At 37.3% G+C, this 19,599-nt stretch overlaps 1 non-coding gene and 1 pseudogene across 1 annotated transcript; one reads left to right on the top strand and one right to left on the bottom strand.

Annotated features, from left to right (window-relative positions):
* Positions 1-12,692: 12,692 nt before the first annotated feature.
* Positions 12,693-13,445, bottom strand: LOC148692388 (uncharacterized; annotated as a pseudogene).
* Positions 13,446-18,634: 5,189 nt separating this feature from the next.
* On the top strand, positions 18,635-18,741 carry LOC137746360 (small nucleolar RNA R71). Its single transcript, XR_011069830.2, has one exon. It is a non-coding gene; the product is annotated as a small nucleolar RNA R71 (small nucleolar RNA).
* Positions 18,742-19,599: the final 858 nt, after the last annotated feature.

Genomic DNA, 19,599 nt, shown 5'->3' with positions numbered 1-19,599 from the left:
ATGATGGTGATGTTGGTGAGTCTCTTTCCAGTTTTAATGTATCCTATGTGGGTGACTTTGTTTATGAGATGGAAGGGATCAGTTCATCTACTAGTTGAAAACAAGGTTAATCTAAAGTAACCATTGTTCATGTGTATATGTATATCTATATAAGTAATAACAATTTTGGTATAAAAGCTGAATTGCTCATATGGTATCAGTTTAAGTATGTCGTTGTTGTGGTAGCAAAAATCTATTGTCTTCAATCTTGGCAAATATGTGCCTACAAAACAATTGACACCTATAATCAAAGACCAAAGTGTCATGCGCTCATAAGGTATGAGAATATGGCCAATGAATTTCTGATGCCTAAGTTAGTATCTCTGAAATTGAGTATTTAGGGCTTGTATGTGTAGCAAAATGCTTACCACAACTAGGTGGAGATGAAGGAATGTATAGGGAGGAGTGGCCGGCCATAGGGTTAGGGTTTTGCCTGCACATGGCAACATCTGATTGGCCAAGGTGTGTCACTCGTTAGATGAATGAGGAAATAATATTCCTAAGATATTAATTAGGAGATAATATATTGGGATGGTGATGGAAGCATCCATGATTGATTGTTATAGGGATTCTTTTCTTAACGGAGTTAATCATCAATTGGGAATGTATTAAAGATAGGATATAGTAATTAATCCTATGCTTAATGCCCTTGACTTTTCCATGCCACGAGCAGTGGAGCCTTGAGCAGTCGCAGTCAGTTACTTGGATCTTCAGGGTTGTTTAGCTGCACATGAGAGTATTTGAGAGCCCTGCCCCTTTAATAAGGGAAATTTTGTCTTTCTTGAGAAAAAGTCCACATGCTGTCTTGTGGATTGTTTGGATTATTTTTAGCTCCACAAATGACCCCTCACCTGCTGGGCTACAAGTGGAAAATGATAGTAGGTGTAGAAATCCCAAGCTCCATACACGAGCACAGAGTTGTTTCCTAATTGGATTTAGATCTTCCACTTTGACTTGGAAATAGAGTCTTCTAAGAAAGGGAAACCAATTGCCACCAAAACCTATTTAAGCCTGCCTCAAGTAGGGGTTAAATAAATTTGCAGAACAATTTTTATCCCAACAATAGAGAAAAGGCTAGAGAATATTGTAAACCATTCCCTTAGTTTTCTTCTTTGCTTGCCCTTGCGAAGAGTTAATTGTTGTCGTTGTTTTCCTTCTCCATGGCTTACCAAGGTAAGAAACATTTAATTTTCTTTCTTCTTCATTTTTTTGGGAGCCTCAGGGCTTAATAAAATAGCTCGGCAGGGTCGAGGATGGTGACAAGGCAGCCACGAGCTGTTGGGCAGGGTGGATAACTCAGGGCAGCTGTTGTAATGGTGCAGCTGGCTGGCAGGGGCTAGAAGCTTGGCTTGACTCAAGCTGAAGAGACAGGCGCACTGAGACACTGACCGAAAGGGGGAGGCTAGCGGAGGCAAGGTTGTCAATTGGATTGGGTTACTGGGCATAGGCCCATGTAGGAAAATAAAGGAGACGCGGGGGGAATCGGATCTATCCCTCCTTCACACTGATGGATTGGGCCGTGAGACCTTCTGGGCTAGACAAGCACGGACTACATGATAGAGAATAAAGGAGAGCAAGTTGTGGGGCCCAGCATGTGTTGTTGGGCTTTTGCTATCTTAGGCCCATCATAGGATAAAAAAGGTGGAAGTTGGGGCTTTTACCATAGAGTAGTGCACTGGGCTTCGGCCTGGTGTGCTGCCCCCTATTTATTTAGTTTTTTTTCTTTTGCAAAATTCCTTCTGAATATTTTTCTTTATGTCTTCCATGCAGGACTTCTGATATGACTTCCTCCAATCACCAAAGTTAAGAAAATCCTATGCCTTTATATCGTCAATGGGAAAATAAGCTACTTAGGACTGCTCATGTCAAGATCATTTCTGATGAGAATGGTTCGGACTGTGCAAGAATGATTGTAAAGAATACTAGGTTATGACAATGACCATATGTGCCTGAAATAAGGTCTGAGCTTCTGAGCTATAATAACTAACACCAAGATTAGTTTTCAATCCTTGAGTATGTGGTTTCCTCATCAATGAGAGCTTTAGAACTGTAGAATACAGGCAGTTATGCCCCCGTCGTCCTAGCTTGGATAGTAATGAAGATGATGTTAGTATTTCTTTAAGTCTTGTAATGCTTTCTCTACTCGTCTTCCTACTTGACATTCTGCACCTTCTTGATTGCCTTTAAAAATAGCTTACATCAGTTGGTAAATCGCGAAAGGAAATAGTTGAGTGGTACTACTCGTTCGTCAGACTTTGAATCTCCTTCAAACTAGTAAATGATTTCATATCCAGGATCGCTTGGATATGCTTTGGATGTCTGTCAATTCCTCGCTGGGTCACAAGATATCGTAAGAATAGGCCAGATGAGACTTTGAATGTGCACTTAGCGGGGTTGAGCTTCATTTTGTACTTTCGGATGACGTTAAATGTCTCTACCAAGTTCTTGATATGGATTAACCACTGTTTGCCTTTCACAATGATGTTGTCGAAGTAAACCTCCACGGTTACCCTGATATGCTTCTTGAACATCATGTTTATAGTTGTTGATAAGTAGCTCATGTGTTCTTGAGGCTAAAAGGTGAGACTTTGAAGCAGTAGAAACCTTTCTCAATCATGAACATGGTCTTCTTCTTCTCAAGATTATATGGCAATCTGATTATAGCCTAAGTGTGTGTCCAATAAGCTAAGCAACAGGTTCCTAGATGCTTATTCCAATAGTAGGTCAATTCAGGAAACCGGATAAGGCTATTTAGGGCATGCCTTGTTGAAGTCAAGGTAATCTATGCATACTCTTCACTTATCCTTATCTTTCTTCATCACTAGCACGATGTTGGCCAACCATGCTGAGTGCACCACTTCTTCAATGAATCTGGCCTTCAATAGTTTGTTTATTTCCCCTTCGACAGAACTTCTTCATATAAGTACGAAGCGACTCTTTCAGATCTTTTTCCATATTAAAAAGGTGGTAAGGCTTATTCTTGATCGAGCGGTAGGACAAATATTCCTTGTTGAAAACCAAAGAAAGTCGTTGAAATTCTAGATTGTGCACAGCGATAGGGTGTGAAACTAGTCTTGCGCCTTCCTCTGCAAAGCCGTGGTGAAAATTTTACACAATAGAGCGTTGTTGCTTCTATATAGAATCATAGAGCTACGATAGTGCATGTTGTCATGTGCTGATCTTTCGTTTGTCTTGCTTATTTGTGTCGTGGTAGCGGTGTATGTCGTTCATCTCTAACTAATTAGCGAGCGTTTTATTGTAGTGATTCACATAGGCTGCCAGTTGAACTCGAGCCAGATTGGTAATGTGTTTCCCTATGTCTGTCTTGCTACCTACTCTAGTGCTTGATAGGAAGAACTTCTTGCGGGTCTAGCCGCAAGTGGACACTTTGCCTGGAATGTTCGTCAGAGTGTGGACCTAACCGCGAATGCACACTAACTCGGGACCAAGTTAGGAATAAACTCTTCTCTACGCACTAAGACAGGAGAAGTTTTCCTTAAGGGCCAAGTCGAAAATGTACATTGCCAGAACACTTGATTTGTGGCGGGTTGAGCAGCTACTTGCTGATGTGATAAAAGATAGCACACAAATTAAACCCTATAATTGTAGTATGTGTAAGTAGGGATCGTTCTAGGCGGGGGATTAGAAGGGATGCTAATCTACACAATTTAAACTCTACAACACTAAACTAGACTCAAAAACAGAAAACTAGACTCTAACAACTCAAAACAAGCTAAATAGACTCAAAACACACAAACTAAGTTAAATTGACTCAAAACAGGTAATAGAAAGTGATTTGGACTAAAGTTAAACTAAAAAGACTAAAAATACTCAAAAACAAAAGTTTGGATAGATTCTAACTAATTCGACACAACAAAGTAAAGGGGATTGGGTTTTTGACGAATTTAAAGTAAAGACAAACAGATTTTAAAGACTCTAAACAACTTGGACGAAATTGGGTGAAATATGGGTGAATTGCTAGCTAGAGGGTTCATCTCCACACATAACACATATGCACACTAATCGATTTCCAATTATTATTCCTATAAACCATGAATGACAATGCCCCAAATTAACCGTGAACTGCACAAATTAACTCTCAAATTTTCCTAATTTCATTGAATTGGATGGATAACGCATCTACAACCAAATTATTCTTCAATAGTTCCCTACATGAACAACATAATAAAGATACAATTAAAAGATCATTAAGCTTTGTGAAAATCATAAGCATTGACAAGGCATTCGTAATTATGAACTGCATGATACTCCTGCCATGGATTTACTTAACACGATTGTGACTAGCAGCTTCCACTACTTATAAATATAAGTTCATAACGATTAGGTGAAATTCCCTTATACACTAGCATCAAATCCATGCATGCAAACTAAGTATGCATCCTTAATCAATACACAAGAATAAGTTATCAATCAAACAAATAAGTGAATCACATTCATGTTTTACGAAACAATAGCTGGAGGAAATAATTTCATATCTCATATATGTTCATGGCTTTGAATCCACCTCTAGCTAAAACGAGTTTAGTTCCTCATGTTCGCACTTAAACAAAGATAACTTAAATTAAACATTGAAAGCAAAAGATAGAATACACCTATGGCGTTCTAGCAATCCAAGCTTGAATGGTAGGTCACGGCTCCAAGGTTCTCCTCTTCTTTCTCCTTGCAAAGCTACGGCACTAGAGGGATTTGTGTGTATAATGGATGTGTGGTGTGAATTATGGTGAGAGATGTGTGGTAGATTATGCGGCATAATGTAGTATTTATAGGGGTAAAACACACGGCATAGAGTCATTGTTTTGGAGAAGAATTAAACACTCCAAATCCACAAGGAAAAGGCCATCTAGAAATCAGAAACCAAAGAGAATAAGGTTAGGGAATACACGGCTTCTAGAAGAAAAACTAAAGGGACCATGCGGCATAGATTTAGGCTTCTAGAAAGGGATAGGTCTTCTAGAAACTGATATTTAGGTCTCCTAATTTCATTTAGATGTCCTCCTTGCAGCTAGAATTAAGGTAGCAAAAGATTAGGATAGGATAAGATAAGATAAGGTTGGATAAGGTTTGGACAAGATAAGGTAATTTGGATAATGTTTCCTTCTTAGTTGATTCCTTATCTTCCAAGTCTTCAATTTAATTTTTCCAGATGTTAATCACATTTCTAGCCTCTCTTGAACTTCAAATTCGTCCATCCACCATCCACCTTACTCCATGCATATGTTATCCATTCCAAGCCCAAAACTGATCTAAAATGCTCCAAATTGCACTTTCTTGCAAACTTTACCATTTAAACCTACAAACACACAAAAATATTTTAAATCACTATAATAAATAGAAACTAACTACGTAAATGCAATAAAACAAGCTAACTAAGTCGCCTAAATATGCTCCTGTCACTTGCCGGAAAGTCGGTGGAAAGAGTCACGATCACCTGCCATTGTCCTACTTCTGAAAGTCAGTGGAAGGGGTAACTAGACAATATAGAAAAGGTTGGAGAGAATTTTTCTTCAACTGGAAAGAGAAGAAAGCTCTAATAAGGTATTGTGGACATGGAAGAAAGTGCAACAGATCAGATATGTTTGTGGTCAAGGATATATGCTTGTGGAAAATGTTTGGCAAAGTCGATGATAGCCTCCATGTTTAATGTAGGACCTTACTAAGATATTAGAAGTTTTTAGGTGTCACTAATGCATGTAAGTCAACTTGTGCATCATGTATGAGCATAAGAACTTAATTTCTTTCACTATTAACTTTTCAAAGCGTTTAAAGTAGCTCTTTTCATAGACACATTGGTACATGTTTTAGTGAAAAGAACCCAATTAATGAAATGATATAAGACTCAATTCATGAGACCTATTATCTGATCATACGACGTAGATAATAAATGTATAAATTGCGTTTAGTACATCAAAAAGTGCAAGGACTCCTAATCATCTATTTATTTGGCACTTCGGTGGGTAGGATGGGCTTATAACTTACGTCCTGCATCACTATCAATACTATAAATAGGACTTGCATTCATAGGTCATCAAAGAGTGATTGGATGTTGCCCTCTTGATGAACCTTTGTAGGATTCAAAAAACTATATATGTTCCATTGCGGAATCCACAAACTGGACTAGGCGAGGGAGCCGTAAACCAACTGGAAAATGCCCGTGGGCTAAGTGATGCGAGATTTATACGCACACAAATTAAACCCTCTTTTTGACAATTGTAGTAATGATGTAAGTAGGGATCGTTCTGGACCGGGGATTAGGAGGGATTGTTAATCACTTGGATTTGACTCAAAAACGTAAAAACACAATATAAAACACTATACTAGACTCAAAGAATGCAAAACTAAACAAACGTAAAAGACTTAAAACAAATCAAATGACTAAGACTTAACAAAATATGGGGGGGGGGGGGAGAAGTTTGATTTGACGAAAATTGAAATAACAAAACAAGTTAATAAACTAAGCAAATTGTAAAACGAATTTGGATTTAATGAATGGAATGAAGGCTAGCTAAGGGGTTCTTCTCCACACATGTTACACTTGCATACAATATTGATTCTCAGTTGGTCTTTCGATAAATTATGAAACTCAACGCCCCGGGTCAATTAGGTCCGCTTAAATTAACCGTCAAGTTTTCCTTAAGTTAATGAATTGGATGGGTTTGCGCAACGCAATTCACTACATTCTCCAAAAGTCCTTTACGTGAACAGCACAATAAAGATACAATCAAAGATCATTAAGCATTATGAAAACTATAAGTGTTGACGAGGCATTCGTTACTATGATGAGCATGAAACTCGTGCCAAGAATTCATTTAACGCGATTGTTTATAAGCAACCTCCACTACCTGTGAATATAAGTTCATAACGATTAGGTGAAACTCACTTATATTCTAGCGTCATATTCATGCATGAAAATTAAGTGCGCATTCTCAATAAACATACATAAATAAGTTATCAATCAAACGGTTAAACAAATTGAATCCACAACTTATGAAATTCCAACGAAAGTTAATCAATTCATATTGCAAACATAAACATAGTTTCGAATCACCCCTAGCTAAAGGGGGTTTAGTTCCTCATAACTTTGAAATCAAAGAAACACCTAAACATTCCAACAACTCAAACTTGAATTGTATGAACGTTTAGGCACTCTTCTCTTCCATTCCTCATACGTACAAAACAAAGAGAATTGAATTTAAACATTGAAATCAAAGAAACACCCAAACATTCCAACAACTCAAACTTGAATTGTATGAACGTTTAGGCACTCTTCTCTTCCTCTTCGTTGTGGCACAAGGTCTAAGGAGATGTTTAGGGCTTTAGGTGTATGTGGAATGGAGTGGGGAATGGTTGGAGTGGCTGCAATGGAGGAGAAGAAATGGTGCATAAATGGAAGGTGATGCACGGCACAAGGTTGTGTTTGTGTTGTGTTTTGTGTTGTGAATGGAATGAATGAATTGTGGCTGCAATGGATGCTTATTTATAGGTAAATAAGAGGGAACATGACAGCTAGGAGGTGGGTGGAAATGTGGCTGCAAGGTGAGTGAATGATTATGAATGAATGCATGTGAAAAACAGCTAGGAAAACTTGGTGGAATGCTAGAATTGCATGGTGATGTGCACGGCAAAGGGTGTGTTTGTGTGTTGTGGCTGATTTGTTTGTTGATTAAAGATGCATGTGGATGAATTATACAATGGGAAAGTATGTGATTGACAACTAGGGTGAATGGTGGCTGCAATGATGAAGTGTGATGGCTGAAAATGGCAAGGGAGGTGCACGGCAATGATGGTGTTTTTGGAGATGAATGTGGCTGCAAGGTGTAAATGATTATGGCTGCAAGGTGTAGATGATTATGGGTATGATAAGTGATAAGTGTATGGTTATGATAAGTGATAAGTGTATGGTTATGATAAGTGTATGATATGTGGTGATGATAGTTTGGTCTTCAATTTCGTCCATCTACTTGGCTTTAAGCATATGCAATCCATTTAATGCCCCAAACTACTCCAAAATGCATCCTTTCGTCAAACACATCTTATGATCCTGAAAACACACAAAAGAAGCATAAAGGACTAAAATAACTAAAGAAACATAACGTAAATGTACGAGAACAAGCCATTTAAGTCGCATGAATATGCTCCTATCACTAAGCCCGCTTTTAACTTTAGTTTCAAACAATTATGAACACTGACCAAAATCCCTAAATTTAAAATCTTATATTTCACACAGGGTGTAGAGAATTTGACCTTCCAAACTTTTGCCAATGCTTATGGTTTCTCAATACTGTAGTTACCATGAATCCAAGCACAGATGTCCCTTTTATCTCCAACAACAACAACAACAACAATAACAAAGCCTTATCCCATTAAGTTGGGTCGGCTACATGAATCTTAGAACATCACTACCCTTGGTCTTGTGCCATGTCTTCCGTTAGGTCCAAATAGTCCAAGTCTTTTCGTAGGGTCTTTTTTCAAGTCTTCCTAGGTCTTCCTCTATGCCTTTGGCCTTGACCCTATGCCTCGTAATCACATCTTCTAACTAGAGTCTCTTTTATCTCCACCAAGGATAATTTGGAACCAAAGGTCGAAAATTTAAAACGACAATGTGCAAAAAACCACATTGTTATAATTATGGCAAAGGGGATCAATCCATTTTTGGGGATCATATCTCTCTGGAATCATATGTCCAAAACTAGAGCTTTGGAATTCTTGGTTTGTCTTTGTGCTTTAACTTAATAGTTAATACTGTGTTATGTGAATGCAGAAGGTAGAGAAGCTGAAATTGCTTTACCTACAGTATGCTGCAACAACTTAGTGGTTGATATCATCTTCTATTGATGTTCCTGGCCATGTCAGTTCTGATGGTTCACTTGTGCCAGAAAAAATTACAACGATCAAAATCGCATAGCCCATCTTAGGCACTAAAATTAAGCTCCAACAACTAAATTGTTGCTGATTCTATTCTGTAAGCTTTAAGTGGTTGTGGGATGCATGATTACACACGCGCAAACACCTGCCTTGTTGGTCCCCTTTGGTCTCTCTCTGGCACATGAATTTTGCAGAAAATTCGAGATGGAGTTTAATGTAGAGCTTCTGAGCTTGGGACCGATATTGAACAGTAGTTCCAAAGTAGAACCATATGTTGTGTTCCTTCCTAGTGCAAAAATATGGTTAATATAATGGCACAAGTAAGGGTGTCGAACCACAGGGACTGATTGGACTCTATAAATTACTAACTTTGAAAGAACCCTAACTAAAGAATGAAAGTAACCAATTGAGAGTAGTTTTTGTGCTGTAAATTTAATTAAATTAAAATGCAGGAATGTAGCAGCGAATAATATATTAGTGTAGAAACAATGGAGATGAGGCCAGGGATTTGAATTCACCATTACAAAACCAATTCCATGTTTATAAAGTTATGTCGTATTCAACTACCAACCTATTTCCTCAGTTCGTTTTACATATATATGATTAGCCATATGATGTGTGGTTTTGATCAAATTCTCCTAATCTGCAACCTAATTGGGATGTTCTATTTTGATTCCTAATTAAGAGTCTTTAGCATGCAAGAAAAGGTTAAAGAACCAAAGAAAATACATGGCAGGATGTTTGCATAGCATTCTCTTCATTCATTCACATGTCTACCAAGACTAAGCACGATGTTTACTATAATAAATGATCTATAGTTAACCCTAATAGTGATTAAACATTAAAATCAACGAACAAATTTAACAATCGATTCAGTGAATGAAACAGGAACCAGATTGATAAACTGAATACTTTAACTAAAAAACATGGATCAATTTTACAAGGCTACATTGAAATCCCTAGCTATGAACTTAGTTACACATCATGTTCACAGAAATTAAAACGAAAATACACAACATGAGTGAAAATAAATTCAGGAAAGGAAACCCTTGAAGTAATTCTGATGTAGAACTTCTCCAAGAACAACCTTCTGCGATGAGTCTTCAGTAGTGGTAAAAGTGTATGGAACGGCTAGGGTTTTCTAAGAGTGAATGAAAAAAAAGAGGAAAAATAGATCCTCAGAATAGTGTAATTCAACTATAATAAATAGGGCATGTAAAAATGGCTAAAAGGCTGGAAGATATTCCAAAGTGATCCCAGCAACTTAGCCTTTATTTTGCACGTTTTTGCCTTATTTGGCACCTCCAAATCAGGCTAGATATCCCAATTCCTTTCCTATTCTGTTTCTGATCTTCTAACAAGCCAGATTCATCTTGGATTCTTTATTTGGACTTTAAAACAAGTAACAACTTTATTTGGGCTCCATAACAGGTCATTAAACTTCTCTCCATGTTTGAATAAGGATCAGCTCCAAAAAGGGCATATTTTCACTTCTTTTGCCTTCAAATTGATCCTAAAGTACATGTAACTGCACATTAACACAAAATGGGGTAAAATGCAACCAGTTTAACTCAAAAACATCACAAAAAGACTAGAAATTAATGGTATAAATGCATGAAATATATGAGTTATCAAATACCCCCAAACCTGGTTTTTGCTAGTCCTCGAGCAAAACTATAACTAAAACACACACAAAAACAATAAAATCTAACTATACCACTTTCGATGGCTAAACGATTGCACTGAGCATGTGCAACAAGCCTTTAAACCTCTAGGTATCCCTAGTCGGAGGAGTTGTGTCTCCTGAGGGTTTACAGTGATGACGCCTACAAACATCTACAGACTCTATAAACAAATTGGTTAAAGCATACTTGAAACAAACTAATAAGAACCAATGAAAGTTTAGTCATACATTCAAACAAAAGTCTACCACTTCACTTGAACATACGGTCAAAATGCTAGCTCAAAACACCGTTCAATTCCAGCAAACTACCAATAGTATGCTTCAACAACATTCAACTGCTCTAACCAAAATGGAGACACAATCAGGTCAGATTGCAAGAGCCAAAGCAATTACTACACTTAGAAGTGGTAAGGTTATTAATAATGGAGTTGGCAATGAAGTCATTAATGAATCTGATCATATGAATTCAGGTGCCACTCAAGAAGAGATTAAGAAACTGAATAATGATCCAAGCAAGGCCACTTCTTCATTTAAAGCTCCAAATCTTCACAAAGCTGAAAAACCTTACACTCATCCCATCCCATTTCCTGGAAGACTTGCCAAAAGCAAGCAGGATAAGTTATTTAAAGAAATTCTTGATATTTCAAGCAACTATTTTTCGGTTGTGAAGTAATTAAGTTGAGCATTGTTTAATGTCCAGCTTGCATAGTAAATCACATGTGGGAGCTTATTCACTCTTTGACCTAAAATAGCACCAATAGCACAATCAAAGGCATCACACATTAATTCAAAAGGTAAAGACCAATCTGGTGCCATAATATAGAAGCAAAGGTTAGTTCATGTTTCAAGGTGTTAAACGCATAATACAATCTTTATCAAAGTGAAATACAACATCTTTAGCCAAAAGATTGCATAATGGATGAGTGATCATGGAAAAATCTTTAATGAAACGACGATAAAAATCAGCATGTCCTAGAAAGCTTATCACTCCCTTCACTGATGTAGGAGCTACCATATTTGAGATGATGTCAATTTTTGCTTTGTCAGTATAACACAACACAACACCTTGTTTCACCATGAATTGACACTTTTCCCAATTGAGAACCAAATTTGTTTCCTGAAATCTTTGAAGCACTAGAGAGAGATAGTTAAGGCAATCATCAAAAGAAGAACCAAAAATTGAAAAATCGTCCATGAATACCTTAATAAATCTCTCAATCATGTCTGAAAATATTGCCAACATACATCTTTGGAATGTTGTTGGGGCATTGCAAAGGCCAAAAGCCATCCTCCTACATGCAAAAGTGCCAAAGGGACAAGTGAATGTAGTCTTTTCTTGATTTTCCGGAGCAATCGCAATATTATTATAACCTGAATATCCATCAAGAAAATAATAATATAAGTGACCAGCTAATTGCTCAAGTATTTGTTCTATAAAAGGCATAGGAAAATAATCTTTTCTAGTGTCTGAATTCAATTTCCTATAATCAGTGTAAACACGCCAACTAGCTGCGGGTCCTGTTTTCACAAGCTCTTTGTTCTCATTCCTTACCACTATGATTCTAATCCTCTTAGGCACTACTTAAACAACACTAACCCATTTGCTATCAGAAATTAGGTATATGATACACACATCTAGCAACTTCAACACTTCAGCTCTCACTACTTCTTTCATGTGCGGATTGAGCCTTCTTTGTGGTTCACGGGTTGGTTTTGCTCCCTCCTCCAATAAAATCTGATGCATGCACATGGTAGGGCTTATTCCCTTGATATCTGCAATAGACCAGCCAATGGCTGATTTGAACTTTTTTAACACCTTATTTAGCTTATCTTTTTCCATTGGGGTGAGGTCAGATGCTATGATAACTGGAAGAGTTTCACGTTCAGCTAGGTAAGTATATTTTAGATGTGGTGGAAGTGATTTAAGCTCAAGTTTTGGAGGTTTAACAATGGAAGGGTTCAGATGTGTGATAGATGGTTCTAATGGCTCTATAAGAGGTGAAATGGTTGAGGGATATGGTTTTAATGCTTCCAAGGCAGCCACCACTTCCATGAGTGCATATTCTTCGTCAAACTCATCTTGAGATTAACTTAAAACAGATTGCAATGGATCACTGGATTGTGCCTGCAAAAATTTAGTGAAAACAAGCGAATCAAGCACATCAACCGAACAACAATCAAGTGAACTAGAAGGGTGAGAAAGAGATTCAAACACTTTGAATTGCACAATTTCTCCTAGCACAATCATGATGAGAATACCATTTTGCACGTCTATGATAGTCTTTGCAGTGGCCATAAAGGGTCATCCAAGCAAAATAGGTAACTCACGATCATGTATAGGAGCTTCTTCCATATCCAACACTACAAAATCAGCAGGCAAATTTAGTTTGTCGACTTGAACTACGATATCTTCCACTATACCTCTTGGATATTTCACTAATTGATCAGCAAGTTGTAATGAAATAGTTGTTGCCTTCAAATCTCCCAAACCTAATTGAAGGTACAACGAATAGGTCATTAAATTGATGCTAGCACCCAAATCAAGCATAGCCTTTTCTACTAGCACTCCAATGGTGATATTGATAGAAAAACTACTCGGATTCATGAGTTTTGGTGGGAGCTTTCTTTGAAGCACAACACTCACATTTTCAAACAACATCACCTTCTCATTAGGTCTATACTTTCTCTTATAGTTGTTCAGCTCCTTGAAGAATTTCCCATACGCTAGCATATTCCTAATGACATCAAACAAAGGTAAATTAACATTCACTTTACTTAAAATATCAAGAATTTCTTTAAATGACTTATCCTACTTGCTTTTGGCAAGTCTTCCAGGAAATGGGTGATGTGATAAAAGATAGCACACAAATTAAACCCTCTTTTTGACAATTGTAGTATAGATATAAGTAGGGATCGTTCTAGGCCGGGGATTAGGAGGGATTGCTAATCTAATGAAAATCGACTCAAAGATGTAAAAATATGCTTTAAAACACTTAAACAACTCAAAAGACTCTTAACTAAACTTGTATGACTCAAAACAAACTTAAAAGACTCAAAACTACTCAAAACAATCAAAAAGACTCAATTTAGACTCTAGGACTCAATTTGGACGAAAATACAATTAGTTTTGACTCAAAAGACTCAAAAAGACACTTTTGGACAGATTTGGAACAAGTAAGTAAAGGGGATTTGATTTTGGACGAATTTAAAAGAAAAACAAGTGAATTAAAAACTTAAAACAGATTTTGACGAAATTAAGAAAAACCAATGGATGATGAAATAGCCAAGGGATACTTCTCCACACATGATACATTCAAACATAAATTGATTTCCAGTTGCTTTTCCGATAAACCATGAACCTCAACACCCCAGATTAATCGTGACATCACTAATTAACCCTCAGATTTCCCTTAAGTTATTGGATTGGATGACATCATACGACAACCCAAAGCATTCTTCAAAAGTCCCCTACATGACATCATAATAGAGATACAATCAAAGATCATTACGTTCAATGGAAATCATAAGTATTGACAAAGCACTTGTAACTATGACATCATGATACTCATGCTAGGAATTTACTTAAGATGATTGTGAAAACAACCTTAACTACTTGTGAATATAAGTTTGTAACGATTATGTGAAACACCCTTATATTCTAGCACCAAATTCAAGCATGCAAATTAAGTAGTCTTCCCTAATCAACATACAAGAATAAGTTATCCATCAAACGGTTAAGTAAATTGCATTCACAATTTATGAAATCACAACTGGAATTTATCAACTCATATTATAAACGTAATCATGGTTTCAAAGCATCCCTAGGCTAAAACGAGTTTAGCCTCTCATGTTCATAACAAAACAAAGGAGAATAGAATTAAACATTGAAAATAAAAGATAGATTACACCTAAAAACATTCCAACACTCCAACTCGAATGCATAAACGTCCAAGGCTTCATCTTCCTTCTCCTCTTCCTTGCTAAGTCAAGGCACAAGAGTCTAGGGTGGTTTTGTGGATGATTTTCTGGGTTTTGAATGGATTTAGGAAGGTAGGGTGGTGCGGCAAGGGTTATGGGTGGTGTATGGAGGCTTGGATGAAGGTTTGGAAGTAGGGGAATGGTGGAAAGTTGGATGGAAGGATGTGGCAAAGGTTGGTTTTCTGAGTGAACGAAGGCAGGTTGTATGGAAGGGTGATTAGGTTTTATAAGGGTGCGGCATAGGGGTTTTATAAGGAAGAAAGAATCCTAAGGCTTTATTACTTAGTTTAGGAAAGGAATTAACTCCAAATCCTTAAAGAAAAGGAAACACAAAGTCAGAAATTGAAGGAAAAGGGAAGGGAACCTACGACATTCAATTGTGAGAAGGGGAATGTCATTTATTTCTGAAATTAGGCAAGGACTTTGGAATGGAAAAGGGTATGTGAGTTATGGCTGAGTTTGATATGAAAAAGGAATGTGTTTGGATGCTTTAGAATAGGACAGAAAGCCCTCCCTTGCACAGCAAGGAAGGGAAACACTAAGGGGATACACAACAAGGAATTTATGTTGCAAGGAAACTTTGTTTTGTGTCCTAGAATAGATAGAAGTCCTTAATGTTGCTGAAACATGGAGTCTTTAAGGATTAGGAAAGGTTAAACCAAAATAGGAAACCTTGGTTTAACTTTCCTACTTCAAGTAGGAAACCTTCTTTGACTAGGATTCCTCATTTGATTAGGAATCCTCTTGTGATTAGGAATCCTAACTCTTTTAGTTCTTCAATTTCGTCCATTCCTTTTGCTCCAAGCATAAGCTATCCATTCCAAGCCCAATTTTGCTCCAAAAGGCTCCAAAATGCACCTTTTTGCTTCCTTAGCCATATGAACCTAAAAACACACGAAAATGGCTTAAACTACTAAAACAACTATGAATTAACAACATAAATGCATGAAAACAAGCTAAGTAAGTCGCCTAAATATGCTCCTATCAATGGGATGGGAAAAGTATAAGGGTTTTGGCCTTGTGAAGATTTGGAGCATCAAATGAAAAAGTGGCCTTGCTTGGATCATCATTCTGTTTCTCAATCATTTTTTGAATGGCACCTGCATTCAAATGATCAGATTCATTAGTGACTTCATTGCCAACTCCATTATTAATAACCTTACCGCTTCTAAGTGTAGTAATTGCTTTGGCCTACTCTTGGTTCCTTTGAAGTATCACCGGTTGGCTCAGAAACTTTCCGGCCTCTCTTTGACTCAAAGCATCTGCAATCTGACCTAATTATGTCTCCATTTTTGTTAGAGCAGTTGAATGTTGTGATGCGAAAATTAACTTAACACACAAATTAACCCTCTTTTGACAATTGTAGCATATAAATAAGTAGGGATCGTTCTTACACTGGGGATTAGGAGGGCTTGCTAAACACTCTAAACTGACTCAAATAAATAAAACTAACCTTTAAAACACTTAAACTCACTTAAAAAGACTCAAACACGTTCACAAAACTCAAAATAGGCTAAAAACACTCAAAACTGCCTTAAAAACACAATCTGGGCAGTTTTGAGCCTAAACACAAATTTGGACGAATTTGGGTAACAACTTGAATCAAAACACTCAAAAACACAATCTAAAACATATTCTAACTAATTAGACACTCTAAGACACTTGGGGATTTGGTTTTTGACGAAAATCAAACAAACAAAACAAATATGTAAAATAGGCAGATTCTGACGAAATTGGTGGAATTAAATGGATGGTGAGATGGCTAGGAGGTTTTTCTCCACACATGGCATACTTGCACATAATACAATTTCCAGTTGCTTAATCAATGAATTCATGAACCTCAACACCCCAAGTTAATTAGGTACGCTTAAATTAACTCTCAGATTTCCCTTAGGTCATTGAATTGAATGGAATTAGCGCATTGCAATCAAATTATTCCTTAAAAGTTTTCTATATGAAAGCGCATAATAGAAAGACAATCAAAGATCATTAGGTTCTATGGAAATCATAGGTGTTGACGAGGCATTCGTAACTATGAAAGCGCATGATACTTATGCCAAGAATTTACTTAACATAATTGCGACCAACAATCTTAACTACTCATGGATGTAAGTTCCCAACGATTAGGTGAAGTTCCCTCATACCCTAGCATCATGTTTATGCATGCAAATTAAGCGTGCACTCTCAATTCATATACATAAGCAAGTTTTAATTAAAACAGATAAGCAAATTGAATTCATCATTCATGAAATCACAACTAAAAGTAATCAAATCATCATGCAAATATAACCATGGTTTCGAAATTTCCCCCCTAGCCAAAGGGGGATTAGTTCCTCATGCTTGCACAACAAAAAGTATTGAATTTAAACATTGAAATCATAAGAAAGAATACACCTAATTGCTCAGCGATCCAAGATGAATTCGATGCACAGATTGGCTCCTCTTCCTCCTCCTTGTTGCGGCACAAAGTTTGGGTGATGGAATTGGTGGTTTTGGATGGTGTTTTCTAGTTTGGAGGGATGGAGGATGGTTGATTATGGTGGGGAAGGGTGCGGCAGAGATGTATGGATGTGTAGGGAGGTCTATGGAGGCTTAGAATGGAGAATGGAGGTGCGGCACAAGGGTTTCTGAATAGCATAAGGGGGTCGTACGAATTTGTGGCTGAAAATATGTTTATATAGTCCTAGGGTTTATTAGATTAGGGTTTACTTAGCAGATTTGGTGGATTAGGGCCCTAGAATTCGGCCATGAGTTGTCAAATCCACCTAGGAAGAGGTTTTTGGCCCACATAGTTTTATAAAACGAATTGTATACCCAAATCCACAAGGATTAGGCCTTGGAAATCAGAATCCCAAAGGGATTTGGCCTAGGGAGGTGCGGCTAACTTAGGGGAGAGGGTTGCTTGGCTTGCAAGTCAAGCCAAAGCCTTCTAGAATGGATTGGGGCGCCACTTTTCTAGGGCTTATAGAAAGAATAGGTTTTGTGGCAGATTTGGGCCTTCTAGAATAGGATGCTTCTAGAAATAGGTTCTAGAATTATCCATTTAGGTCCCCATGCAATTAGGATTAAGACATGATAAGGTTTGGATAAGATAAGATGAGATAAGGTTTGGATAATGTTTTGGATAATTGGATAATGTTGGATAAGGTTGGATAATGTTTAGATAATGTTTTGGATAAGGTTTCCTCTTTTGAGCTCCTTCCTTATCCACTTTGTCCTTAGCTTAGTTCCTTCCTCTTCTTATCACATTTCCACCTTCTTGAAGTCCAAATTCGTCCATCCATGTTAGCCCACATGCAAGCTCACCACCTAGTGTCCAAAATAGCTCCAAAATGCACCAAAATGCACTTTCTTGATACTTTAACCCATAGGACCTACAAACACACGAAATTGAGTTGTAATACGACATTAACTAAGAAATAATAGCACAAATGCACAAGAATAAGCTAGTTAAGTCGCCTAAATATGCTCCTATCATGTTGTTAAAGCATACTATTGGTAGTTTGTTGGAATTGAACGGTGTTTTGAGCAAGCATTTTGACCGTAACTTCAAGTGTAGTGGCAAGCTTTGGTTGGAAGTTTTGAAACTGATTGTTATTCTTCCATGAGAGGTTGGGATAATCTCTCCAACTAGGGTTATATGTATTAGAGTATGTGTCATTCCTTGGCCTTTGATTGTAAAAGTTCATGAGATTGACTTCCACTTGGACGAATTCCGAATAAGCCTCACTAGCTGAGCATTGATAAGTATGATGACCTGGTATGTTGCAAATGGCCCACACCTCAGGTATCTTGGGCACCATATTGAGCACAAGATCAAGCTTCTTTTCCAAACTCGCCACTTGCAATGCAAGATCATTATTAGAACTCATTTCATACACTCCAGCTCGTTTATCTCTTGTATCTTTGTGTTGAGCATTAAATCCCAACATCTCATAGATGTTATATGACTCTTGCGCATTCTTTTTCTTCAAAGCCCCACTATAAAAAATTGATTGACATGTTTGGGTTAATCCTTCATAAAAAAGTTGCATTTGTAAGTAGGGAGGTAACCCATGATGTTGACATTACAGCAAAAGGCCTTTGAAGCACTCCCAACATTCATTGAAAGGTTCTCCATCATCCTGCTTAAAGTTAAAGATTTGCGCTCTGAAAGTGGCTGTCTTTTGAGTAGAAAAAAACTTCTCTAAAAATTTCTTAGCTACGGCATCCCAAGTGGTGAGCGAACCAAGTGCTAAAGTCATTAGCCAACCCTTAGCCTTATCTTTTAATGTATAAGGAAAGACCCACATCCTCATATTTGCTTCATTCACTCCCCTCAAGGGTAAACCACTCACAACTTTATAGAATCCTTTAATATGGGCTAACTGATCTTCGTTAGGTAAACCATAAAAAGAAGGAAACATGTGAAAATGTGAAGATTTAAGATCATAGTTTCTAGCTTCAAGAGGCAGCAAGATGCATGAAGGTGAATTTGGTATAATCGGTTGAGCATAATCCTCCAAAGCTCGATTGTCATCATTATTGTCAGTTATCTCTTCTTCTCCGTCTAAATTAGAGTGCTCAGAATAAGCACCTACACTTGCTGATCTAGAAGAACTATCGTCTACTTCTTCACGGTTAATCAGAGCACTAGTTGATACAAAGCTCTCAAAGATGTTGCCTTTTAACCGTTCAAGTCTTTGGCCTATCTCAGCAAGTTTATCTGACATATACTACCTGAAAAACAAAAATAAAATGGAATAAAGGAATCTAAACTTTAAATGAAAATAGATAGGGTTTTAAACAAAAACCAAGCAATTATAGGGGACTAAAATCAGTCCCTGGCAACGGCGCCATAATTTTATTGTGTTCCTTCCTAGTGCAAAAATATGGTTAGTACAATGGCACAAGTAAGGGTGTCGAACCACAGGGACTGATTGGACCTCTATAAATTACAAACATTGAAAGAACCCTAACTAAAGAATGAAAGTAACCAATTAAGAGTAGTTTTTGTGCTGTAAACTTAATTAAAT

Source organism: Pyrus communis, chromosome 12 (assembly GCF_041283825.1).
Source record: "Pyrus communis isolate YQ-2024b chromosome 12, ASM4128382v1, whole genome shotgun sequence".
Taxonomy (NCBI): Eukaryota; Viridiplantae; Streptophyta; class Magnoliopsida; order Rosales; family Rosaceae; genus Pyrus; species Pyrus communis.
This window is presented reverse-complemented; position numbering and strand designations above follow the sequence as displayed.